At 38.5% G+C, this 26,864-nt stretch overlaps 13 non-coding genes and 1 pseudogene across 13 annotated transcripts; all 14 read left to right on the top strand.

The window, feature by feature from the left end:
- The first annotated feature begins 108 nt into the window (after positions 1-108).
- LOC123287492 (small nucleolar RNA SNORD113/SNORD114 family) lies at positions 109-176 on the top strand (annotated as a pseudogene).
- A 905-nt stretch (positions 177-1,081) lies between these two features.
- On the top strand, positions 1,082-1,153 carry LOC123287467 (small nucleolar RNA SNORD113/SNORD114 family). The gene has a single exon (XR_006530799.1). It is a non-coding gene; the product is annotated as a small nucleolar RNA SNORD113/SNORD114 family (small nucleolar RNA).
- A 1,095-nt stretch (positions 1,154-2,248) lies between these two features.
- On the top strand, positions 2,249-2,320 carry LOC123287451 (small nucleolar RNA SNORD113/SNORD114 family). The gene has a single exon (XR_006530785.1). It is a non-coding gene; the product is annotated as a small nucleolar RNA SNORD113/SNORD114 family (small nucleolar RNA).
- Positions 2,321-3,227: 907 nt separating this feature from the next.
- LOC123287473 (small nucleolar RNA SNORD113/SNORD114 family) lies at positions 3,228-3,302 on the top strand. The gene has a single exon (XR_006530805.1). It is a non-coding gene; the product is annotated as a small nucleolar RNA SNORD113/SNORD114 family (small nucleolar RNA).
- Positions 3,303-4,714: 1,412 nt separating this feature from the next.
- Positions 4,715-4,786, top strand: LOC123287445 (small nucleolar RNA SNORD113/SNORD114 family). Its single transcript, XR_006530780.2, has one exon. It is a non-coding gene; the product is annotated as a small nucleolar RNA SNORD113/SNORD114 family (small nucleolar RNA).
- A 905-nt stretch (positions 4,787-5,691) lies between these two features.
- On the top strand, positions 5,692-5,766 carry LOC123287478 (small nucleolar RNA SNORD113/SNORD114 family). The gene has a single exon (XR_006530809.1). It is a non-coding gene; the product is annotated as a small nucleolar RNA SNORD113/SNORD114 family (small nucleolar RNA).
- An 854-nt stretch (positions 5,767-6,620) lies between these two features.
- On the top strand, positions 6,621-6,694 carry LOC123287469 (small nucleolar RNA SNORD113/SNORD114 family). Its single transcript, XR_006530801.1, has one exon. It is a non-coding gene; the product is annotated as a small nucleolar RNA SNORD113/SNORD114 family (small nucleolar RNA).
- A 1,162-nt stretch (positions 6,695-7,856) lies between these two features.
- On the top strand, positions 7,857-7,928 carry LOC123287462 (small nucleolar RNA SNORD113/SNORD114 family). Its single transcript, XR_006530795.1, has one exon. It is a non-coding gene; the product is annotated as a small nucleolar RNA SNORD113/SNORD114 family (small nucleolar RNA).
- A 1,666-nt stretch (positions 7,929-9,594) lies between these two features.
- Positions 9,595-9,668, top strand: LOC123287459 (small nucleolar RNA SNORD113/SNORD114 family). The gene has a single exon (XR_006530793.1). It is a non-coding gene; the product is annotated as a small nucleolar RNA SNORD113/SNORD114 family (small nucleolar RNA).
- Positions 9,669-11,033: 1,365 nt separating this feature from the next.
- LOC123287457 (small nucleolar RNA SNORD113/SNORD114 family) lies at positions 11,034-11,108 on the top strand. Its single transcript, XR_006530791.1, has one exon. It is a non-coding gene; the product is annotated as a small nucleolar RNA SNORD113/SNORD114 family (small nucleolar RNA).
- A 1,119-nt stretch (positions 11,109-12,227) lies between these two features.
- On the top strand, positions 12,228-12,299 carry LOC123287548 (small nucleolar RNA SNORD113/SNORD114 family). The gene has a single exon (XR_006530864.1). It is a non-coding gene; the product is annotated as a small nucleolar RNA SNORD113/SNORD114 family (small nucleolar RNA).
- A 914-nt stretch (positions 12,300-13,213) lies between these two features.
- LOC123287547 (small nucleolar RNA SNORD113/SNORD114 family) lies at positions 13,214-13,288 on the top strand. The gene has a single exon (XR_006530863.2). It is a non-coding gene; the product is annotated as a small nucleolar RNA SNORD113/SNORD114 family (small nucleolar RNA).
- A 1,188-nt stretch (positions 13,289-14,476) lies between these two features.
- On the top strand, positions 14,477-14,551 carry LOC123287539 (small nucleolar RNA SNORD113/SNORD114 family). Its single transcript, XR_006530856.1, has one exon. It is a non-coding gene; the product is annotated as a small nucleolar RNA SNORD113/SNORD114 family (small nucleolar RNA).
- An 860-nt stretch (positions 14,552-15,411) lies between these two features.
- Positions 15,412-15,486, top strand: LOC123287470 (small nucleolar RNA SNORD113/SNORD114 family). The gene has a single exon (XR_006530802.2). It is a non-coding gene; the product is annotated as a small nucleolar RNA SNORD113/SNORD114 family (small nucleolar RNA).
- Positions 15,487-26,864: the final 11,378 nt, after the last annotated feature.

Raw genomic sequence — 26,864 nt, forward strand, 5'->3', positions numbered from 1 at the left:
ATCTTGTTTTTCACTTTTTGTGAGTCATGTATTTATTTTTTCATTGTCATTGAATTAGTGAATTAATCAATACAAATGTAAATGAATGAAGAATAAATGGGCTTCTAATGGATCAGTGATGACAACTGGTTGTCTAGGATGATGAATGATTTGTGTCTGGAGCTCTTAAGGTCCAACATGATACCTAGTGTATTCTCTCTGTTATATTTGACACCATAGACAAATGTTAGGAATATACAAAGATCATGTTATTATTTCGGGTTCATAGATTTATATTTATTATTATTAATGGATATATAGAAATCTAAAGAAATATGAAGGCTAGATCAAGAATAAAGTTAAAGCCTTGTGCAACTGTGATCCTATGTGGTGAGGCAAAAAAAATTATTAATAAAAATTGAAAACACTGAAGCTCATTAAGAAATAAACTGATCCCAAGGGTGTTATCTGTTTGGCTAAGGATTGTATATATATGGATAATTGAGTAAATTTTATCGTTCTGGGTCATTCTCAAGTTTGAGGCTGTCCTTTTGTTAAGAGAAAATAATATCTACATTCCAAAAGAATTTTAAATACCTAAGTTACTCAGTAAATAATGTGGAAATGAAGGACCAATGAGTATAAGTTCTCAGTTTTGTTATCTTCAGCTGTGCTTTGTACTTCTCAGAATGGACACAGTTGAGCTGATGAAGCAGTATCCTTGGTGGCAAGCTCTATGATGGCATCTGTGTGTTAGAAGCAGAGACCAATCTGAGTAATAGCCGTTCTAGTCTGGGTTTCAGTGATTTTTTTCAGGATATTCAGTGTATTTCTAAAAAGTGCCATACAGAATTGAAGAAGGCTGATTGTAGCCCATTCATAAATATTGAATTAATATGAAACATTATACTGATTAATGCGTAAGTGACATTTAGGATTATTAATGAAAGAGGTATATTGATGTGAGAATCATTCTAGACAAATTAGGGATATCAATGCCTTTTTGGGGTTTTGTGAATCATAGAGTTTTAAAATTATACATAGTGAATTAATGAATTAGCCAATAAACAATGTAGAAATAAATGAAGAAGAGGCACAATATTGGCTCGATGATGACTGCTGGTGGCGTATGAGTCGTATACTATGACTACGTGTCTGGAACTCTTAGGTCCAACAGAACAAGAAATCAGGTCCATTCCCATTGTTTGTAGAGATCCTGTAGGCAAATGTCAGAATATACAAGGATCTTGGTTTTGTTTTTATGTTCATGCATTTTTTTCTATTTTTATAATTGGATCAATGAAATAATAAATATCCAAATAAATAAAGATGAAGGTGGTGAAATATTGTCTAGTTATAAAAATATCGGATTAGGCAATAAACTCTATTGATTTTTATAGATGAATTGATTCTGTAGAGAGATGTCAAGATCAATGCAAATCAATAGACAGATCATATTTTTGTATTGACTTCATAGATGTAGATATGTTCTAATTAATGGAATAATGATAGAAATACTAAGCAAATACAAATAAAAGAGGAACAGGGTGAAGTGTTGCCTAACTATGAATGTATGTGGTAAAGCAAAAGATGTTATTAATGAAATTGAAAACATTGATCCTATTAAGAAATAAATGAATCAAAGTATCACCCCTTTGCTTAAGAATCATTTGGACATTGACTAGTAAGAATCAATTGTATTATTTTGGGTCAGTCTTAAGACGAAGTTTTTCAGTATGTAGGGTTAAATGTATATATAGATAAAAGAATAAATATCTTTCTGAGCTGATGAAATGCGGAAAGTGAGGATCAATGGTGATTAGGTCTCAATTTTTGTATCATCCGCTCTGCACTCCTCAGAACAGACGCACTTGTGCTGACTTAGCATCTCTCATGGTCACGAGCCTCTATATTACAGGAGAACGGAGATTAATGTGAGTAACAGTGGATGTTATTTTCTTGATTGTGTTGTTTTTTTAAGATAATTCACTGCATTATTAAAAAATGCAAAATATAATTAAAGAAGGCAATGTATCTCAGTGATAAATATGGGATACATGAAACATTGTATCGATTAATCCATCTGTGGAAACTGAGGATAATTAATCAAAGAGATAAATTGATGTGCGGATAATCTGTGTACAGATCAGGAACATAAAAGCTCTTCTTGAGTTCTGGTGAATCATAGTGTTCAGAAATTTTTATCAGTGAATTAGTGAATTAGCCAATAAGCAATGTAGAAATAAATGAAGAAGAAGAGAGAGAATATTGGATTGATGGTGACTTCTGGTAGCGTATGAGTCGTATACGATGAATATGTGTCTGGAACTCTGAGGTCCAGCACAAAAGAAATCTGGTCCATTCCCATTGTTTGTAGGGATCCTATAGGCAAATGTCAGGAATATACTAGGATCTTGTTTTTGGTCTTAGTGTTCATACATTTTCATTCTGTTATTATAATTGGATAAATGAGAGGCTCTATAAATAAATATGAATGGAGTGTAGCATTGTCCAATTATAAAGATATGTGATTATGCAAGAAATAATATTAATATACTATGAAAACCCTGAAGTTTAATTAGTGGTAAATGGCACATGACTGTTCCTTGTATGGCTAAGGCTGACATAGACAGTCTAAGCTATCCACACTTTTCATAACCTGGGTCAGTGATGAGGTCAAAGTTACTTGTTTTCTTAAGAGAAAAAAATATTTATACCACATTAGTGATATTGCCTTACTAAATGAAAGGTGAAAAGCAGGGATCAGTGGAAAGAATATCTCACTTTTTTATCATCCTCTCTGCCCTGTAGTCCTCAGAACGGACGCATTGGACCTGATTTAAGAATTCATCCTTGATCCTGAGACCTAGGATTGCATCTCTGTTACGGGAATCTGGAGACCAATGTGAGAAATAATCCAAGTTCTTGTCTTGGTTCTGATGTTTTGTTTAAGGGTATTAATTGTATTAATAAAAGTGTGAAATTTAATCAAAATAGGTGACTTGTATCTTGGCAACAATTATGAGATTAACATGAAGTATTATTTTGATTAATATATATACATATATATGAAAAACTGAGGATAGTTAATGACAGATCTTTTGTTGTGAGAATGATTCGAGTTACGTCTTAGGGATATGATAGCCTTGTTGGGGTTTTTTGAATAATAGAATTTTAAAATTATAATTAGTGAATTAATGAATTAATCAATAAACAATGTAGTAATGAATAAAGAGAGAGTGTGCTTCTGGATCAACGACGATAGCTGCGGGCATATGAGTCATGGATGATGAGTGATGCGTGTCTGGAACCATGAGGTCCAACACAGAAGAATTGTGGTCTTTCTCTTCATGCAAAGAGTGTCTTATTTTATTCTCACCTACCCTGCTCTGTACTGCTCAGAATGGAACCACCTGAGGTGAATTAAGCATCTTCCATGGTCACGAGCTCTCTGCTTTCGTCTCTGTTGTAGGAGCATGGAGACCATTGTGAGTACATGAATGTTTTAGTGTGTGGTTTCTCTAAGAGTATTCACTGTATTATTCAAAATAGTAAATATAATCAAATATGGCACAATATGCCAGTGTTAAATATCAGATTGATATGAAACACTATATTGATTAATCCATAAATGTAACCTTAAGGTCAGTTTTTGAAACAGAGTTAGTCTCTTTGGAAAAGATTGTAGAGACAGATATTAAGAATATTGAAGGATCTTATTTTTTAATTTACTTGTTTTTACTAATGAATTAGTCAATAAATAATGCCTATGCGAAAGAAAGGAAAGAGGGCTAATCATGGGTCGCTGATGCTGGCTATGGCAGGTGAGTTGTGGCTGATGCATGATACATGTCAGGATGCTGAGGTCCAGCGTAACACCTAGTGCGTTCTCTCTATTCATTTACTCCATAGACAGATGTTAAGGATATTCCCAGGGTAGGTATTGGGTTCATAGATTTAGATTTATTATTATTAATTATAGAACATTAAAGAAATATAAATAATGCATAAAGATAAAAGGGTGAAGCATTGTCCATCTCTGAACATATGTGGTGAGGCAAGAAATATTATTAATAAAATTGAAAACTGAAACTCATTAAGGAATAAATGGATCAAGAATTTCACCTCTGACTAAGGATCATATAAATACGTATAATTTCATCAATTTTATTGTTGTGCATCTGTGCCAAGGCTGCTGCTGTTCATTTTGTTAAGATAAAAACATCAACACTATGAACAATTTATAAATACCTAAATGAGTGAGTAAATGAAATGTAGAAATCAAGGATCAGTGTGGATAAGAACTGAAGTTTTTTTCTCATCGACTGTGCTTTATCCTTCTCGGAACGGACACAGTCGAGCTGATTTGAGGAGTGTTCCATGATGGCAAGCGCTGTGACTGTATCTCCATGTTAGGAAGAAAAAGACGAGTGTGAGTAACCAGTTCTTGTATGGATGTCAGTGATTTTTTTCAGGATATTCAGTGTATTACTAAAAATGATCATCTATAGTAAAGACGGTCAACTGTAACCCAGTTAATAAAGATTGACTTGATATGAAACATAAACACATAGGATATTTTTAAAAGAGAGATATTTCAATGTGAAAATAATTCTATACACAGAATGGGGATTCAGGGCTGTTCTTGGCTTTTGTGAATAATTGAGCTTTAAAATTCTTAGTAATGAATTAATGAATTAATAAATGACATAGAAAAGAAAAAGAGGGACAATATTGGATCAGTGATGACTGCTGGTGGCGTATGAGTTGGATGCGATGAATACGTGTCTGGAACTCTGAGGTCCAACAGAAATGGAATCTGGTCCATTGTCCTGTTTGAGGGGATTCTCATAGACACAGGTTAGGAATATACAAGGATCTTGTTTTGGCCTTTATGTTCGTGCGTTTTCTATTGTTATTATAATTAGTTCAATGAAATAATAAAGAAATATATAAATAGGTAAAGTTGAAGGTGGTGAAACTTTGCCCAATTATAAAAATATGTGGTTAGGCAAGAGTATTATTAATATATATTGGAAGCAAATACCTATTAGGAATATATGTACAAGGATGTTATTCTTTGACTAAAGATGGTATAGTTATTAGTAAGTCATAATCGATATTCATGTTCTCTGTCAGTTGCAAGATCAATATTGGTCCTTTAGTTAAGAGAAAATAAAATATAAATTATCCCAATTCACTATCTTAACTAAATGACTAAATGAGAGGTGGAATGCGATGACCAGTGACATAATGTCTCAACCTTTTTGATCATTAGCTCTGTCTTGTGCTCCTTAGAACGTTGCACACGGCTGATGTGGGCGCTCCCCCATGGTCCCAAGCTGTTTGCACCTGTGCGTTAAGAGCGTGGAGAACAATGTGAGTAATAGTCAACGTTCTTGTCTTGGTTTTGTAATTTTTAAAAACAGTTTTCACTGCTCTGTTAAAAAGTATGAAATAGTCAATCATCACCGAACATGCTACGAAAGAAAAATGATGTTAATATGAAGTATTATGTTAATTAATCTTTGTAGAAAATTCTGAGGTCATTAATGAAAGATACGTATTGTCTGTGGGAAGTACTTCTGTGGACAAATGTTGGAGATATTCAAGGATCTTGTTTTGAGTTTTTGTGACCTCTAGGTATTTATTTTATTATTATTAGTGAATTGACTAAAATATGGAGACATGATTGAAGATGAGGGCCAAATCTGGATTAATGAGGACAACTCTTTGCATCTGAGTCTTGGATGATGAGCACTACAGGTCTGGAATGCCGAGATCAAACACAAAAGAAATCTAGTCCTTTCCTCAGTTTGAAGTGATCCCATAGAGAGATGTCAGGCATATAAAAGGATCGTGGTCTTGGTGTTTGTGTAACTCGTCATTTCAAAATATTATTATAAAGAATCAATAGCTGGATTAATAAATATATAAATAAGTAAATATGAAGAGGGCGAAACACTGGTCATTGTTAAAATATATAATAAACATGATAATATACATTGGAATGGAAAATGAAACCATCAAGCGTATATATCTTTGAGTGAGAATGATAGTGACAAGTAATGGTTAAAATTTTAACACTTGATTTCTTAAGAGAAAAATCAGTAAATATTGCTGTAAATTAATAAAGGCCTAAATGACTATGCAGATGAAGGTGGTACTTGTGAATCAATGGAGAGGAAATCTTAACATTGTTATCACCTTGTCTGCTTGTTACTCTTCAGAATGGACTCTGGAACTGATTTCAGCTTTTGCTGTCGTCAAGATTGTCATGCTGCCTCTGTGTATGGAAGGAGATCAAGGTGAGTAATGGGCCAAGCTATTGTCTGGGAATGGGTTAGTTGTTTAAGGGTATTTACAGTATTATTAAAAAGTATTAAATTAATTAAAAAGTTTGCCATGACCCACTGATAAATATGAAATCTTATGTTGATTAGTTGATAATGTTTAAGATTGAGGTCTATTAATGAAAGAGATATAGTCTATCTGGGAAATGATTCTGTAAACTGTTAGGGATACTCAAGAATCTTGTTCTTGAGTTTTTATGAACCATGTATTATTTTTATTATTGTCAATGAATTCATGATTTAATCAATACAAATATAGAAATAAACAAAGAAAATTAGATAAAATTATGGACTAGTGATGATGACTGGTGGCGTAGGAGTCAGGGACGATGAGAATATGTGTCTGAAACTCTGAGATCCGGCACGGAACATAAGCAGTCTATTTCTTCAGTTGGAATTGTTTCTATAGAGATACGTCAGGAACATACTAAGATCACATTCTTTTTTTTTTTTTTTAAAGATTTTTTTTTTAATTTTATTTATTTATTTTTTCCTTTTTTTTTCTCCCCAAAGCCCCCCAGTACATAGTTGTATATTCTTCGATGTGGGTCCTTCTAGTTGTGGCATGTGGGACGCTGCCTCAGCGTGGTCTGATGAGCAGCGCCATGTCCGCGCCCAGGACTCGAACCAACGAAACACTGGGCCACCTGCAGCGGAGCGCGCGAACTTAACCACTCGGCCACGGGGCCAGCCCCCAAAGATCACATTCTTGTATTAATTTCATGGGCGGATATTTGTTATTATTAGTGGAATAATAGAAGTATTAAATATATAAAGAAGAATAGGGTGAAGCATTGTTCACTTAATGAATGTATGTTATAAGGCAAAGGAAATTATTAATAACATTGAAAACATTGATGCCTATTAAGAAATTAATGGATCGAGAGGTCATCTCTGTGCTAAGGATCATATAGACACTGATAAGGAAGAGTCAATTTTTTTCCTGCGTCAATTTTAAGACTGAGTTTTTCTTTTTGTTAGGATAAAAAAGAGATATTAAGAAAAAGTAATAAATACCTAAATACTGAGTTGATGAAATGCAGAAAGCAAGGATCAATGGTGATTAGGTTTCAATTGTTTTATCATCTCCTCTGCTCTGTACCCCTCGGAACGGACGCACTCAAGGTAATTTAGCATCTTCCATGGCAGGAGCTCCACGGTTGCGTCTGTATGACAGGAGGACGGAGATTAATGTGAGTAATAGTTGAAATTACTTTCTTGGTTTCAGTGTTTTTTTTTTAAGGTTATTCATTAAAAAGTGCAAAACCTATTTAAAGAATGCAATTTATCTCAGTGATGAATATGGGATATAGTTAACGTTACATTGATTAGTATATATGTATAATATAATGTATAATGAGGATAATTAGTGAGAGATGTTGTGAGAATAATTCTATATATAGATTAGGGACATAAAAACTCTTTTTGGGTTTTTGAATCATAGCATTTAGAAATTATTATTAGTGAAATTATTGTTTAATCAACAAAGCCATAGAAATTAATGAAGAAAAAGAAGGACAGTATTGGATCAGTGATTACCGCTGATGGTGTTTGTGTCATATACGATGAATACGTGTCTGGAACTCTGAGGTCCAACATGAAAGAAATCTAGTTCATTACCTCTCTTTGATTGACCCTTTAAACTGATGTCAGAAATGTACAAGGAAAAATAATATGATAATTTGGAATGGACAATAAATGGATCCCATGTATTTTGTTCTGTGTCTTTGACGAAAGGATAATAATGGAACATTATAAGGAACAGTCAGTTCTTACTGTGAGTCAGTTTCAACTTTGACATTTGATTTCTGAAGGAAAAAATTAATGTAATTTAATAAATACCTGAATGACTATATAAATGAATGGGGTAATCTATGGATCAGTGAATAGGATGTCTGAATTTTTTTATCGTCTGCCCTGCTCTGCTGTTTATTCCTCAGAATGGATGCACTCAAGCTTCTTTAAGCATGTTCCACGGTCATGATCTTTATGTTTGCACCTGTGTGTTAGGAGCATGGAGACCAATGTGAGTAATAGTCGAAGTTCTCATGTTGGTTTGAGTGGTTCAAAGAAGGCCAATCATACCAATGTTTAATATCAGATTGATATGAAGCATTGCATTGATTAACCCATAAAGAAACAGACACTGAGTTCAGTTAATGAAAAGGATAGAGACTCTTTGTAAATGATGCTATTGGTGAATATTAGGGATATTGAAGGATCTTGTTTTTTTTTTATTTATGTGTATTTCTTCATGAATAAATTAACCAATAAAGAAATGTAGATGAGAATGGACAGAAAGAAGGCCAATCAGGGGCCAGTGATGACGACTGGTGGTGAAGAATGTCAGCGTGGAGCTCTGAGGGCCAACACAGACGGACTCTAGTCCATTCCCCAGATTTTAAAGGATACTATAGACAGATTTCAGGATTATATAGTGATCTTTTTCTTGGTCTTTGTGTTCATGAATTTTAAATATATGATTATAAAAGAACCAACGGCAGAATAAATTAGCAAATGTATAAATGAATAAAGATGAAGAGGGTGAAGCGTTGTTCATTACTGAAATACGTAGTCAGGAGAATGAATATTGATAGACACTGGAATGATACTAAAGGGACCGGTGTGTTAAGTATTGGACTAAGGATGATATGGACAGTGAGAGGGAGTAGTCAGTTATTGCCCTGACTCAGTTACAAGTTTTAAGTTTATTTCGTAAAGAGAAAAACCGATTTTATCTTAAATTTATAAATACTTAAATGACTGTGTAAATGGGGTATGGAAATTACAGATCAATGGAGAGAGCGTCTCAATCTTTTTAACATCTTTTCTGTCTGATACCCTAAAAACAACGCAGCCAGCTGATTTAAGCCTTGTTCCATGATCAAAATCGTTACGTTGCCTCTGTTTCAGAAAGACACCCAGGTTAGTAATAGTCAAGGTTCTTGTCTTGGTTTCAGTCATTTGCTTAAGGTATTCATGGTAATATTAAAAAGTATTAAGTATAATACACAAGTTATCTATGGCCATTGGTTAATACGGTAAGAAGCATGATATTAATTAATTGATAACGTGCAACATTGAAGTCACTTAATGAAAAAGATACAGTGTATTAGGAAAGATTCCTATCCAGGGGTGTTAGGGATTTTCAAGGATCTTGTTCTCGCATTTTTGTGACTCACGTATATTTTAGTATTATTAGTGAATTAGTGATTTACTTGATGCAAATTTAGAAATGAATGAAGAAGAAGAGGGCCTCACATAGACCAGTGGTGACTACTGGTGGCATATAAGTCATAGACATGAATAATATGTGTCTGGAAGTCTGAGGTCCAACACAAAACATAAGTAGCCTGTTTTTTCTGTTGGAAATGATCCTATAGACAGAAATCAGAAATGTACAAAGCTCATATTTTTACTTTGGATTCATAAATATAGATTTATTAATACTAATGGATCGGTGATAGAATAATTAAACAAATAAAAATAAACAGGTAAAGAGGAGGATTAGGCGTTGACCAACTATGAACATATGAGAGGAGGCAAAAAATATCATTAATGAAGGTTTAAAACACCGATGCCCGTGAAGGTATAAATGGATCAAGAATTGTACCTCTTTGGTTTAGGATCATATAGACTCTGATAAGTAAAAGTCAATTTTATTGTACTGGATCAGTTGCAAGTTTCAGGCTGTCCTTTTGTTAAGAGAAAAAAATATATACATAATGAAAAATGATTAAATACCTAAAGGCTTGAGTAAATGAAATGCAGAAAGTGAGAATCGTAGAGGATATGGTCTCAAGTCCATTCACTTTATTTTAAGTGATACTGTAGACAGATTTCAGTCTTACATAGTGATCTTTTTCTTGGTCTTTGTGTTTATGAATTTTAAACATGATTATAAAATAACGAATGGCAGAATAAATTAGGAAATGTATAAATGAATAAAGATGAAGAGGGTGAAGCGTTGTTCATTAGTAAAATGTGTAGTCAGGAAAATGAATATTAATATACACTGGAATGGATAATAAATGGACCGAGTGTATTAAGTATTGGACTAAGGATGATATGGACAGTGATAGGGAGTAGTCAGTTATCGCCCTGAGTCAGTTACAAGTTTGATGTTTATTACATTGAGATAAACATTTATTACCATAAATTAAGAAGTGACAGAAAATAAATATTACCATAAATTAATAAACACTTAAATGACTATGAACGTGAAGGATGTGGATCAACGGAGTTAATGTCTCAATCTTTTGATCATTATGCCTGCTTGGCACTCTTCATAATGGAGGCGGGTAGCTGATTTTAGCTTCTGCCCTGATCAAGATTGTCGCCTCTGTCAGGAGCGAGAATAAGGTGAGTAGTGGTCAAAGATCTTATCTTGGTTTCAGTCATTTGTTTGAGTATTTCCAGCTTATTAAAAAGTATTAAATATAATCAAAAAGTTATCCATGGCCCAATAATAGATATGACAGGAGACATTCTGTTGATTAATTAATAATGTGCAACATTGAAGTCACTTAATGGAAAAAAAATGTAGTGTATATGGGAAAGGATTCTATAGACAGACATTAAGGATATTCAGGGATCTTGTTCTTGTGTTTTCTTGAATAATGTGTTTTTTATTAATATTCATAAATTAATGATTTAATCGATACCAATATAGAAACAAATGAAGAGAATGAGAGTCTAACATGGACCAATAATGATGGCTGGTGGCATGTGAGTCATGGATGATGAATAATATGTGTGTGGAACTCTGAGCTTCAACACAAGACCTAGTCTGTTCCCTCTACAGTCATGAGCTGTATAAGGACCTCTTGGTCTACAACGCACCACATATATGATGGTGGTCCCATAAGATTAGTACCACAGAGCCTAGGTGTGTAGTAGGCTATACCATCCAGGTTTGTGTAAGTACACTCTATGTTTACACAACGAGAAATTGCCTAATGACACATTTCTCAGAACATATCCCCATTGCTAAGCAATGCGTGACTGTACTTGAAATGACCCTATAGACAGATGTCAGGAATATGCAAATATCATGTTCTTATTTTTGATTCATAGATTCATAGATATAGTTACTAATGAATCAATGATAGAAGCATGAAACAAGTATAAATAAATAGGTAAAGAAGAGAGTTAAGCATTTTCCAACCGTGAACATACGTGGTGAGGCAAAAAGTGTTACTAATAAAAATTGAAAACACTGATGTTCATTAAGAAATAAATGCATCAAGACTATGACCTCTTTGGGTTAGGATCATAGGGACACTGAGTAGTGAAAGTCAGTTTTAGTGTTTGGATCAGTTCCAAGTTTGAGATGCTTCCTTTTAAGAGAAAAAATATATATTTATGAAAAATTAATAAATATCTAAATAAGTAACTGAAATACAGAAATAAAGGATCAATGTAAATAAGGTCTGATATATATATATATATATATATATTTATCATCTGTTCTGCTTTGTACTCTCAGAATGGACACACTGGAGCTGATGTAAGCATCTTCCAAGTCAGGAACTCTCTGGTTGTGTCTGTGAGTTAGGAGCATGGAGACTAATGTGAGTTATAGTCAAAGTTCTTCTCTTGGTTTAGGTAGTTTTCTTTAAAAGTATTCAAAGTATTATTAAAAAGCGTGAGAAATGAAGATGGCCAACTGTCAACTAGTGATGAATGTGAGATTGATATGATACATTATATTGATGATTGCATATATTGTAAAATCGAGGCTAATTAATGAGAGATTGATCTGAGAATTCTATAGACAAATTAAAGATATAAAGACTCTTGGGCTTTTGTGAATCATAGTGCTTAAAAATTATTATTAGTGAATGAATGATCAATAAACAAATGGAAATAAATGAAGAAAAGGAGGGATAATGTTGGATCAATGATGACTACTGGTGGCGTATGAGTCATATATGATGAACAGGTGTCTGGAACTCTAAGGTCCAACGGAAAAGAAAAGACTATTCTCTTGGTTTGAAGGGATCCAACAGACAGATGTCAGCGATACAGAAATATACAAGGATCTTCTTTTTGATCTTTGTGTTCATGCATTTTCATTCCCTTATTATAATTGGATAAATGAAAGAATCTATAAATACTAAATATATAAATAAATATAAATGGAGTAAAGCATCATCCAATTATAAAAATGTGATTAGGCAAGGAATGCTATTAGTATATATTGAAAACACTGAAGTCCAATGAGAAATAAATGGTATATGACTGTTATCTCTTAGGTAAGGATAATATAGACGGTGTAAATTATAGCCAGTGTTTGTGTTCTGGGCCAGAGGCAAATTCGAAATTGTTTTCTTAAAGAGAAAATGAAATAAATATATTTGAAATTAATGATTGCATAAATAACTGTCTAAATTAAAGATGAAAGGCAAGGGTCCCTGGAGAGAAGGTGTAAGTTTTTGTCATCTGTCCTGCGCTGCGCTCCTCAGAATGGATACACTGGAGCTGACTGAAGCATCTTCTATGGTCTTGAGCTCGTGGTCACATCTATTTGTTAGGAGCCTGGAGACCCGTGTGAGTAATCATCAAAGTTCCCATCTTGGTTGGGTCCCTTGTTTAACAGTATTCACTGTTAACAAAACGTTTGCAGTATAGTCAAATGGGGCCAGCTGTAGCCTCCTGATAAATATGGGATGGATGTGAAGCATTATATTGATAGATGAATATGTGAAAAACTGAAGATAATTAAATTAAAGAGATACATTGAGGTGAGAATGATTCTATATACCCCTTAGGGATATCAAGTCTCTTTCTGTGAGTCATAGTGTTTAAAAGTTTTCAGTGAATTAATGAATTAGTCAACAAATATTGTCAAAATGAATGAAGAGAAAGTGGACTAATCTTGGATCAATGATGACGACTGATGGTGTATGAGTCCTATACGATGAATACCACGTGTCTGGAACTCTGAGGTCCAACACAAAAGAAATATAGTCCATTCTCTCTGTTTGAAGTGGTCCTATAGATAGGTGTTGGAAATACACAAGGATTTTATTTTTGGTCTTTGTGTTCATGCATTTTCAAACTATTATTATAATTGGCTCAATGAAATAACATTAAAAATGTATAAAGAGGGCCTGGCCCCGTGGCTGAGTGGTTAAAAAGTTCCACACATTCCTCTTTGGTGGCCCAGGTTCATGGGTTCGGATCCCTGCTCTGCTCACCTGCCATGCTGTGATGGTGTCCCCCATATAAAAAAAAAAAAGTTGAGGAAGATTAGCAAAGATGTTAGCTTGGGCTAATCTTCCTCAAGCAAAAAAGGAAGATTGGCAATGGATATTAGCTCAGGGCAAATCTTCCTCAGCAAAAAAAAAAAAAAAGTATAAAGATAAAGATGAAAAACATTATGCATTGTCCAGTTATAAAAAATATGTGCTTTGGCAGGAAATACTATTGATAGATATTAAAAACTCTGATATTCACTAGGAAATAAATGGTATAAGAGTGTTTCTCCTCTTTGGTTAAGGAAAATATAGACATCGTTAAGTAATAGTCAATGTTCATGTTCTGTGTCAGTGGTTAGACCTATATTGTTTGTTTGCTTGAGAAGATAGAATAAATGTAATCCCAGAGAACTAATGACTGACGAAATGAAAGGCGGAATGCAAAGACCAATGCAGATAATGTCTCAAACTTCTTTATCATCCCCTTTGCTCTATACTCCTTAGAATGGGCACACTTGAGCTGATTCAAGCGTCTTCCATAATCACGATCTTTTTGTTTACATCTATGCGTTATGAGCATGGAGACCAATGTAAGTAATAGTCAAAGTTCTTGTCTTGGTTTCGGTGTTATTTTTTAGAAAAGATATTCACTGTATTATTTAAAAAGTGTGAGATATAATTATTGAAGGTCAATCATGGCCCAGTCATAAATATGGGGTTGATATGAAGCATTGTTTTGATTAGTCCCTATATGCAATATTGAGATCAAGTAATGAAAGAGACATATTGCCAGGACTAATAATTCTATAGTCAGCTGTTAGAGATATTTAAGGATCTTACTCACATGTTTTGTGGCTTTAGGTATTTATTTTATTATTGTTAGTAACTTAATGAATTAATAAAATTCATCTAGGTGTGAATTAAGAAAGTGAGGGCCAAGGCTGGATCAGTGATGACCACTGGTGGCGTATGAGTCACGGACGATGACTACCACATGTCTGGAACTCTGAGGTCCAATACGGTAGAAATCTAGTCTGTTCCTCTGTTGGAAAAAATCCTATAGATAGATGTTAGAAATATTTAAGAATCTTATGCTTCTAATTTTATGGCACATGGGTTATGATTATATTAATGTAAAAGAACCAACAAAAATATTTAAATGATTCCAAATTATTAAAATATGTGGTAAGGAAAGAAATACTATTAATATAATTTGGAATGGACCAAGGCTGTTACCCCCTTTGGCTAAGGATCACGTAGTCAATGATAAGTAATAATCAGTGCATTATTCTGGGTCAATTGTAAATTCAGCATTTGTTTTATTAAGAGAAAAGTTAGCAAATATTACCACAAATTAATAAATATTAAATGATTGAGTAAATGAAAGGTGGAATGCAAGGACCAATGGATAGAAGGTCTCAAACTGTGTTTTTCTGCTCTTTCTTGTACTCCTCCGAGTGGGCGCTGCTGCACTGATCTTAGCGTTCGCCGTGGCCTCCAACTTGGTGGTTGTCTTAGGAGCATGGAGACCAGTGTGAGTAATAGTTGAAGTTCTTGTCGCGGTTTGGGCAGTTTAAGAGTGGTCAGTGTATTATAAAGAAGTAGGAAGTATCATCAAAGAAGGCTGAACATGGCCTAATAATGAACACGGGATGACAGGAGACGTTGTGTTGAGGCATCCGCCTGTGAAACACTGAGGTCAATTCAAGAAACAGATCGAGTGTCCGTGGGAAATGATTTCATAGATAGACATTAGGGACAGTGAGGCTCTTATTCTCGGGGTTTCCTTGATTCATGTGGATTTCTTTACTAGTAAGTAGTAAATTAATGAATAAATCAATAGACAAAGTATAAATGAAGAAAAAGATTCACGAGCTTGGACCATTGATAACGACTAGTGGTATATGAGTCAAGGCTCATGGATAATATGTGTCTGGGCTTCTGAGGTCCAACACAAAGAAATCTAGTATATTGTGTTGGAAAAGATCCTGTAGGCAGTTGGTAGGAGTATCCAGTTACCCTATTCTTGTACTTTTGTGGTTCGTGGATAATGTATATTATTATAAGTGAATTGATGCATGTAGGGTTTAACACATAGGAATATGTGAATGAAAACATGGCCATGCCTGGACCAGCTCTGCATAGGTAATGAAACAAATGTCAGTCCTAATCTATTTTTGAGGCATTAGGGTTCATGCTTTTTTATCTCTCTGGATGCAGCACATATAGACAGATGTGGGACTGTCAATGTTCACATTCTGGGATGTCTTTGGTCTACTGGTTGTCTGTTTTATAACTAAATAGGAAAAATGTTTATAAAATTAAATAAAAGATTAAGCACTATTTAAATTAAGGAGAGCCAGTGATAAAAGTTTGTTGTATAGGGGCCGGCCCCGTGGCCAAGTGGTTGGGTTCATGCAGTCCGCTTCGGCGGCCCGGGGTTTTGCTGGTTCAGATCCCGGGTGCAGACACGGCACCACTCGTCAGGCCATGCTGAGGTGACGTCCCACATTGCACACCCAGAGGCACTCACAAGTGGAATATACAACTACGTACGGGGGGTCTTTGGGGAGAAGAAGGGGAAAAAAAAGAAGATTGGCAACAGATGTTAGCCCAGGTGCCAGTCTTTTTTAAAAAAAAAAGTTTCTTGTATAACAAGAGTATCTGAGAGTTTAAACATTGTTCCCTTTCTTTTTTTTTAAGATTTTATTTTATGTTTTCCTTTTTCTCCCCAAAGCCCCCCGGTACATAGCTGTATATTCTTAGTTGTGGGTCCTTCTACTTATGGGATGTGGGACGCCGCCTCAACATGGCTTGACTAGCGGTGCCATTTCTGCGCCCAGGATTCAAACTGGTGAAACCCTGGGCTGCTACAGCAGAGCGCACGAACTAAACCACTCGGTCGTGGGGCCAGGCCCTAAAAATTCTTTCTTTGGGGGAAGATTAGCCCTGAGCTAACATCTGCTTCCAAACCTCCTCTTTTTGCTGAGGAAGACTGGCCCTGAGCTAACATCCATGCCCGTCTTCCTCTACTTTCTATGTGCGACGCCTACCACAGCACGGCGTGCCAAGCGGTGCCATGTCTGCACCCGGGATCCGAACCGGCGAACCCCGGGCCCCCAAAGCGGGACCTGCACATGTAACCACTGCTCCAACAGGCTGGCCCTGTTCCCTTTCTTTAAAAAAAATAGATAGTTATCCAAATTAATTTATGAATGAATGAAGTAGAATCAAGCTTTGTTCACTGGCATGAAATTGCTCTGAAACAAGCAGTTAGATGAATCTAGTTCTGCACAAGCGAGGGTCCAGGACTTAGGTGGTTGTGTGGATGCCTGGAGGCAGAAACTCATGTGTCCAACAGACAGCACTTGTTCCCAATTCAGGATGTGCATTCAAAGGTGTCCGTTTTTTAATGTAAAATTAATCATTGAATTAATTTGATAAAAAGAGGGGTTATTTTTTGGCCAGTTGTAGGAAGTGACATGGGCCGAGGTTTAAGATTAATCTAAATCTGCTCACGTTATATTCATTAGATTATTAGAGCAAAGTCGAAATCTAGGAAAATTCATTCTTTTTAACATTTGCTTTCTGCTCCCAAGAATGGGTCCTCATGGACGAAGGTGTTGTCTGGTGCGTGTCTGGGCAGGAAGCCTATAGAGCTATGTAAGTAGCACACCAAGTTCTTGTCCTTGGGTGGGCGGTTGGCTCATGGGTCTTCATCCTGTTAGAAAAAATGGATAAATGGCTACATACATACATAAAATTTTAAAAAACCAGTGGTGAGAATGAGTTAAACACCAATGATTAGGATGTGTCTAGTCAGTACAATTGTTGAATTACATTATTTTTTATATCATCCTGGAACACTGAGGTTCATTAGTAAATGAACAAAATGGGCATGTTACCTCTTCTGGTAAAGGTCATTTAGAAGGAAAATAGTACTAGTCAGTGTTCTTGCTCTGGGTCCGTGGTGAGTTCTGGTCTGTTTATTAAGAGAAAAAGAAATAAATAATTTTATCAATTAATCACTACCTAAGTAGCAAGTAAATCAAGGTGGGAAACATGGATTAATGGAGAGAATTTTGGGTATTTTCTCTTTTTTTGCAAGAGGTACTCTCACATATTTTATTTAAATTTTTTTAAGCTAGGAAAGAGTGCATATTGGTTTTTCTTTTTAGTTTTCCATCTGCTTTCTATCCACAGAATGGACACCCTCGAGCGCACGATCGTTCTTTAGTGATCAGACCTTTATGGTTCAATGTGAGTCATAGTCCAAGTTCTTGTCTTTGTTGGGGTAGTCTGTTTAGGGTGTTCAGTGTGCGAATAAAAAGTATTACATATAATCAAAGAAGCCCACATAAGGACCAATGATGAGGTTGTGTCATAAACCAAGTTTCATGATCAGTCTAATTCAGCACAACAGATACCCTTTTAGCAAAGAAGTTCTGACCTCTTAGCTTTGTGGGTAAGGGCCCCAGAGTCGGTTGTCTGCAACACTCATAGTTTTTCTTACGTTGGGTTGTTCATTTAAGGGTGCTCATTATATTATTAAAATGGATAACTGAATACATTAATTGATAACAGAGGTCCGTTCATTAAGCAGAGATAAGAATGTGACATAAATCATTGTTTACGATTAATTTCTGTCATGGTTACCTCATGTTCACTACATTACAATCCCAATGTAGGCCTTTTCATTTGTCAACATCCTCTTTACATTCCGCAGGATGGATGCTCCATACCTATTAAATTATTGTCCAATCAGGAAGATCTTTGCCTTATCCCTCTGGGCAGGGAGCATATCATGCTATGTAAGTAATAAAGTTCTTGATGTGGGTGGTTAGTTCATGGGTTTCCATTGTATCATTTAAAAAGAATAAATGTAATTAAATTGTAAGATGCCATGCATAGACCTATGATGAGAATGCGCTATGAAACAAAGTTTATGATTAATTCAATTTAGCGCAAATGAAGTACGGTCCTGTGTCACCTAACGATGGGGGTATGTTCTGAGCAATACGTCGTTAGGTGATTTTGCTGCTGTGCAAACATCACAGAATGTGCACAAAGCTGGATGGCACAGGCTACTACACACCTACGCTCTGTGGTGCTAATGTTATGGGACCAGCATTGCGTATGTGGTTCGTCGTTGACTGAAACGCCGTTATGTGGCACGTCACTGTACAAGAATAAAACTTAGCTTTTTCCATTCATCTCAAAACTTAAACATCCCATTTTGTGTTTGTCCCATTGATCGTTTAAACATCCCTCTCTTGATGACGATCTGGGCTGTTACTCGTTTAGGGAGCCAGTATTTTGGTTGTTGAGTAGGATAGTGGTTCATGGTTGTTCCCTGTAACATCTAAAAATTGCTCAAATTAAATGCAGAAGGGCCATGCCTGGACCAATGATGTGAGTGGAATGCATCTGAATAAAAATTATGATCAATCATTTTTTGAACTACTGAGGTCCATTGCAAAAAGAGAACCAGTGTATGACATTTGGGAATGATCTCAGGGAAGTTCAAGAATCTTGTTGAGAGTGTTCATGGATACCGATCTTATACTGTTAGTAAATTAATGAATGGGTCAATAAACAAATACATTCATAAGTAAAGAAAAAGTGGTCAAAACAGGGACCAATTTTAAGAATATGTTATAAAACAGAATATTATTAATTCAATTCTGAAACACCTTGGTCCCTTAAGAAAAAAAATACATAGGTTCAATTTGTTACCACTGTGTTGGCAGCAGCTGGATAGAGGTACTTAAATGTCAATATTCTGGTCTTAGCTTGCAGTGGGTTCCTGGATGTTTGATTCATGAAGAAAAAAAGTTAAAAAACAAATGTTTAAATGAGTGAGTGAAAAGTATAAACCAATGATAAATATGTTTTATTCTCTTTCACGTCTGCTTTGTACCCCAGAATGGCTGCCCCTTGGCTGTTTCAATCATTATTTAATGATGAAGATCTTGACTGTTATCTGTGTGGCCAAGGAGAATATAGATCGGGGTAAGTAACAGATTAAGATTTTATTCTTGGTTTGGTTATTTTGTTTATGGATGATGGCTATATTATTTAAAAAAAATAAATGGCTTCATGCAGTCATAAAATCAAATCAAAGAAGACCATGCATGGATCAGTGGTAAGAATTTGTCCTGGCAAGGGTTGTGGTTAATTCATTTTGCAAAACTGAAAAAAAATAGATTTCCATTGAAACAGTAGGTTTAGACCACTGCCTCTTAGGTTGAGAAGATTATAGACACATTCTAGTCTTAGTCAAAGATCTACTTCTTGGGTTGATTGTGTTTTCCTTGGGTTTTATTATTTTATTAAAAATAATAAGTCATCAAACAAATTAAAAGTAAATATGCTAGTAAAATTACAATGGTCACTCATGACCAATAACGTGATGATTCATGAAACAAGGATCTATTTAACTTGTCAGCTATATTACCACCCTGTTGAAGGAGTACTTAGAGACACATAATGCTCAAAATTTTCCTTCTCGTTTGCAAGAAGATTCTTTGCTGTTGACTTTATTTTTGAAAATGAGTAACTAAACTAACAAACAAGGGAAAATCCATATAGAAAGAAAATTAAAATAATCAGGAATATTCCAATGATAAAATTTTACAAAACAAGAATTATGATCGAGCCAGTTTTGCTTCTGTGAGATCCATTTATGTCAAAAGATTTAGTCTGTTACCTTTGTATATAATGAGGGGAGACACAGATGTTAAAATATTCATTGTTTTTGTTCTTGTATTTTGATGGGTTCATGGGTGTTACTATTACTGTTGTTATTATTTAGCAAATCAGTCTATGAAAAACTAAATTATAAGTGGCCAAATCATGGGCCACTGATGGAAATGTGTTTTGAAACGAGGATTATGATTATTGCAGTTCTGCACCACTGGCATTTCTGAAGTAAAACGTTTACCTTTTTTTAATCTGTTTCAATGGTGTGTGTAGTACTACTCCACACGTTGTTTTGCAATAATTTGGATATTTTTGCATGCGAGTTACACAATTATTTTCTTCCATTATCTCAGGCACAAATACTAGTGACCTGATTTGTTTGGAGGTGGTGGCAGGAGGCTCCTATGCCCCATATTTAAAAGTCTTCTGGCCCTTGTGTCTGGGAGAGTGCTAAAATAATTGATACTAAGGTACTAATTTCAGCGGCACAGGTATTGACCCGAATCTGTATCAGGCTCTGTGTTGGGCGTGACACCCATATCTGAATCCCACAGCTCTTTGGGATTAGGTGGAAACCTACTTACAAATGTAACGATTCAGTATAATGGGGAAGTAGATGAACTTTCCAGAAGCACAGAAGGTGGGCCCTTGGCTCAACCTTAAGTATCAGATGTTTTATAGAAGAGATGATGCTTGAGCCAATGACAGACTCACTAGGCTATAAGTTCCATGAAGCTAAGAATCATATTCCTCTTACCCACTACTCTGCCCATTGTGCCTAGCACATACAGCGCATGTAATAAATATTTGTCGGAGTCGTGGAATGAATGATGAATGAAATAAAGCATGAATGAGTGAAGCAATGATTTAGTGAATGAATGAATCTGTGTAAACAGGAATGAAAAAAATGAATGAAAATGTGAAGGAGTGCACAAATGAGTGAACAAATCTGCAATGAGTTGAATAAGTCAATAAGTGCACAAATGCATGATGAATTAATGAGTGGATGAGTCAATGGGTAAGTAAAAATGTCAGCAGGTGAATGAGTGAGTGATAAATGAACGGGTCAGTGAGTGGATGAAGGAAAGACTGGTGGTAGGTCAATGAGTCAATAGGTGGAAGGTCAGTGCACAAGCGGATGAGTGAATGAATAATTGAGTCCCTGAATGAGGTTATGAATTAATGACTACATGAAAGTTAATTAGTAATGAGAGAATGAAGGGATGAGTGAGTCAATGTATGAATCAACTAATAAGTAGATGCATCAATGAGTAACCAAATTAATTGATTAATAATTAAAAAAATGAGTGAATGAATAAATTAATAAATGAATGAAAAAGGAAAAAGTTGAATAATTTAACTAATGAGTAAATAAATAAGTCGATGAGTGAGACTAATGAGGGAATGAATAGGCAAATGGATGGAGGAATGAATATATTAGAAAAAATGAATAAAAGAATGAATTAGTGAGTGAGTAAATGAGTCAAGAAATGAGTATGTAATCTAGGAATAAATGAACTGCTTTGTGAGTGAATGAGTGAATGAGGGAATGAATCCATAAATGAATGAGTGAGTTAGTGATCCATGTGTGAGGCAATGAGTGAATGAACTCACACTGGGATTCCTTCCCTGACCACTCCAAAGAGAGTTAGCCATCCCGCAACCTCACAGCACATAATATACACTTCAACCCATCCTACTCCATCATGGGCGTTTGTTTACATGTCATCACTGAACTAACTATCCTGAGAGCCAGGAACGGGGTCAGATTCTTGTTTGTATCCCGAGCTCCTGCCCAGCCCTGAGTCTAGGAGGCGCCCAGTGAATTATTGCTGAATGAATGAACGAATAACTAAAAATACATGTGCTTTTGTGGAACCAGGCTGGCCCTTCTCAGAATGGTCTGGGAGCTGTTCTGTGGGGAAGCACGTGTGTGTCACATGCTCTGTGGCATCCTCCTACGCAAGCCCAGAGTCTCCCTTGAGTGCAGCTTCCTGTGTCCACTGCCAGACGGTGAGACAGGATACTGGCAGTTCTGACTGCCCTGGACGTTGGCCCATCCTTGGGCGACGTTGGCTTGGCATGGTGGAATGGAAGCCCTGGGGCTTCCCGAAAGCTGCCCTTGCCTCTGCCAAGACAGGAGATCGATAATAACCCCATCTTGTTTTTGTGCCTCCAGCGAGTGGGCCTGCTTCTTGCCTTGCCAAGCAAACTGAGTCCCTCCTGGGTCTAGCTGTGGGACTCTGAGGTGGATGTGAAGCACCTCTGGATGTACAACTCCAGCTTCGTCAGTGAGATGAGAATAACGATGCCTATCTGGCTGGATTGTGGTGAGAATTAAACTTGCCTAACAAGAGCTTATTGTAAGGCCCTTACGTGACACAATACATATCATGTACATAGTATGGTACCTGGGAGGGAATAGATGCCTCAAAAATTACCCAAAGTAGCTGTAATTGATGGTTTCAATTGCATTTATTTAAAAGCTCCCGAGTGGATGTGATACCCAAATTCCTCTGTTCCAGAAGAATGGAGAGTTCAACTAAGTTCTGGAAGAATGCCAGTTTTGATGGGACAGGCCAGCCTAGACCACGCACCTTTAAGGCAGCATAACCTCCCCTTCTACCAGGGACAGACAACGAGAAAAGTGAGTAGGGGACACCTTTACTCCTTGTGGGGCATTTGCCCAAGACCCACCCACCTACGCTCCCTCTCACCCTTCCCCCCTTTCTCCAACCCTCTCTCCCTCCCTCCCTCCCTCCCTCCTTCCCTCGACAGTTGTTTCTTCAGCGCCCACTGTATGCCTGACACCGACCCCTCCTCTTATTCTCTCTTCTTGGCTGGCTCTGGACCCTGGCTCCATCCTGGTTTTGCATCCTTCCTTTGGACTTGGTGATGGTACTCAGTCATCTGGCCCGGAATATAGCCCCTCCTTCATGAGGATTTGATTTCAGCTCAAACCATTGGCCTTTCTACTTCAGACTGAATCAGGTAGACTCCTCCTTCTTAGCTGTGGACACCTGGGACCCTAATTTTGAATCTTCTAGGTTGACTATCTCCCATCTGGGAAATCTCCCGCCCTTCCTACGAGGAGTTGGGCCATGTTGGTGGCAGGTGGGCCCTCTGAATACTGAGGGTGGGCAGCAGGATCAGTGTCCATGGCTTTGGGCCGGTGTCTGAGATTGGACCAGCCAACGTGTGCAGATCCGGGGACAGGAGTTAGGCTCTCACGTTCCCCAGAACTCCTGGGTAAATGCGTTCAAGAGTTGCCAGTTAATTTTAGTCTGGTACTTGCCACTGGTTGCTCGGGTTTATGCTGAGCCTGATACAAATGTCACCTGCCTCTCACTCTCACAGTCCCGGGCCCTGTCCTTTGGCCTCCCATGTCCCTTTGTCCAAATTTGTCCTTTCTCACTCATTTATCCTCATCCATACCCCTGACAGAGCCCACGTTCATTGTTAATTATGAGCTGCCAGTTTCTCCCAAAGGGCTAGGAACCTCTGGAGAACAGGGTCTTCCTTTTGTGTCTTTAGAGCCCATCACAAGGTCTAAACATTAGGAAATGTTTGGTGAATTAATCATTCATCCTTTCATTTATTCAAAAAAATATCGGGCCCTTTCTGTGGTCCCAGAGGCTGGGTGATAAATAGCAAGAAACAAGACATACCCCTCTCTGCCGCTGTGGCGCTCCAAGTCTTAGATGGGAGAGAGATTTTAAACACGTGTTCATGGCAAAATTACTTAATGACACTTGTGATGAGCGCTGGGGAGCCAGGGGGCCGGGGGTCGTTAACCTGCCAGCCAAGCTGGGCTTGACCCTCAGGATGAGCTCCCTCTGCTTCTCTCTCGTGTTTTGGGGAGACACTGAAAGCAGGACAAGGCTGTAGCCGTGGTCGGAGCTGGCTCATGGCTTTGGCTCCCTGGGGTCAGGTCAGCGGAGTCTTCAGACATCCTCAGAGGTGAGAGACGAGTGGATTTGGACTTTCTGTGGCTGCTGCCTGGCTGCCACCTGGGCGGCTGGGACCCTGCACACTTTGCGTTTCACTCAAGCCCCGTGCTTGAGAAGGCAGGCTCTGCTGAGCGTCAGTGCCCTGCCAACTTTGAGGTGTTCCTCTTGGATGTGTTGCCAAGTGACAAGCTAAGGGTAGATTGGAACACGTATCGACCTTTTCTCCTTCTCTGCCACATCTCATTCTGGGTTTCTCCTAACGGCTGCCTGGAAAGCATCCTGTCGCTAATGGGACTGTACCGTTCATGATGGAAACCCAGCAGTTGGGCTCACATTGTTGCGGTCACCATCCCTGGTGCCTCCCTCCTTCCCCCGGCCCCCAGTGTTCCATCCTACCCCATCAGCATCTCTCCAGGGAGCCCGTTGAGTCTACCTTTCTCCTCTCTACCGCCACCACGTCAGTCCAGGCTTCCCTCATCTCGGGCTGGCATCGGCCTCTGACCTGGTCTCTCTGCCCCCTCCTCCAGGCTGTTCTCTTCACTGCAGTCAGTGCGATCTTTCTAGAATGCATGAGGAAGAGTCCCCTGCTCCTTAGAGCTCTCACGAGTCCCAGAAACCCCAGGGTGAGGTCCAGACTTCTTGGTTTCACACTCAAGGATCTTCATGACTTGGCGTGTGGCCACACCTCCCACTGCATGCTCCCTGGCCTCGTGTGCCACCTGGCAGACCCGCCCCGAGTCTGCATGTGTCTGTGTCTCTGTGCCTTTGCACAATCTCATCCTCTAGCCCTCTCCTCATAAGGCTTGGTAGCTGGAGGGCTTGTCCCCTCCAAGGTGGGATGAGCACCCCACACTTGGAACTGTCACACCGCCTGAACTTGACCCCCACTGAGAAACCTGTCCTGTTGCTTGGTCGCGATCTGTTTAGGGGCCTGCCTTCCCAAGACCTGTAGCTCCCCAGCTGTGGGTGCTCGGTCTTGGGTGCCTCAGACCACTCCCGCACCGCACCCCCCCCCCCCCCCCGCCACTATCCGGCAGAGAACCTGTGCAGGGTAGCTGATTGATCACTGAGAATGCTGGTTGAATGAAGGAATGAATGAATGTACAAGAGAATGCTTGTCAGGCCATACTGGGGGACAAACTGTATCCCTGGCAGAGAACTGGGGTCCTTGGCCCTGGAGAGTAGCACCTCCTCATTACTGAGGCCTGTGCTCCTTCTCCAGCCAACTCCACTTTGCCTTCCGCCTGTGACTCATTAAGAGATATGTAACCTTAATCCTTGAAATTGCCGGAGATGGAGCATGTTTTCATTCAATGGCATGAACATGGGGATTTTATTCCTTTCTTAAATAAATCTCACTCCCCCAGGAAGTTTGGACAGGATGTGGGCGATCAGACTAGGGGTTGAAAGTGGACAATTTGCAAAAGGCCTGTTTCAAAATTTGAAACCCCGTGGCCACTGGCCAGAGCTGAGTGTGGCTTGTGGGGGTCGCTGGGGCCTCCTCTCAAAGAAGGGAAGGGATGATTGAAAACAAACCTTCAGCTGTCACTGAGTAGGCTGATGGCTCGCAAGACAGAATTCCGCGGTTTGGTTTTGCTTCTCTGAGGAAACTTGAGCGAGCTCGGTCACCCTCATTAGCTCTTCTTTCAAGCTTTTGGCTGAGGCCTGAAGCCCTCCTGAAGCCCAAGGGGAGTTTGAGCTGGTGCTGACATCAGTGGGACGAGTGTGTGAGTGCTAGAGGAGACTGCAGCTCTGGCCCAGGCCCAGGGGGAAGGATGCTCTGAGGCAGGCCCAGGGGACCGTCTAGCCCAGCTTGGGGGACCATAGGGGCTGGAAGCTCACCCCCCCCCCCCCGGGAGGAGGCACAAAGTGGGGCTGAGGAGAATAACGTGATATTATGCCTGTTGTCACCAGGCACGGCCACAAGTTTTCTCTTTCATCCCAAAGTGGGTGCCATCAGTTCCTTGTTGTGGAGATGAGCAAGCTGACCACTGTACTGCAGCTCCCATCAGGGCCACAGTCTGGCCCAGGCAGCCCTGACTCCAGGTCCAGTGCTCTTCTTAGTCTTCTCCTCAGTGGGTACCCACCACGCAGAGCCAGGGCTGAGGCTGGCGCTCCGGGATCACGGATGCGGCTGGTTGGAGGGGCGGGACACGGGGTTCAATGGTCCCGGAGACCAGTTCTCAGTGTTCGAGCTCTCATGACTGGCTGTCCCACTGTCCTTTGCTGTCCTCAGCAAGTGGACACTGGCCCTGGACTGGCCCCCACGACAGGGAGATTCCATTATCCCCTGTTTCCTTTTGACTTCTTTTTTCTTTTCTCTGCTAGGAAAGACAGCAGTTTGTCCCTTTGGAGAAGTCACCGGTATCCTCCGGCTCTCCTTCACGCCCTTCGTCGGTAAAAGGGAAGGAGGTTTCATTCATTTATTTGTCAGAAATCCTGATGTGCCATGTACTAATAGCAAGCGTCGGCCCCTGAATGTGGTGCTGGCCCGGGAGTGTGTACGTGGTCTGCTAGGCAGACACCATGCGGGGGCACGTCGGGAGTTCACACCCCGTCTGAGATGAGGGTCAGACTCTTATCACACGTGTTAGTCTCTGGTCCCTTCCCTTGCTAAACCGTCAATTACTGTGTTATAGTCATTTGCTAGGATACTGTGTAACCGTTAAAGCATCACA

This window comes from Equus asinus, chromosome 7 (genome assembly GCF_041296235.1).
Source record: "Equus asinus isolate D_3611 breed Donkey chromosome 7, EquAss-T2T_v2, whole genome shotgun sequence".
Classification (NCBI taxonomy): Eukaryota; Metazoa; Chordata; class Mammalia; order Perissodactyla; family Equidae; genus Equus; species Equus asinus.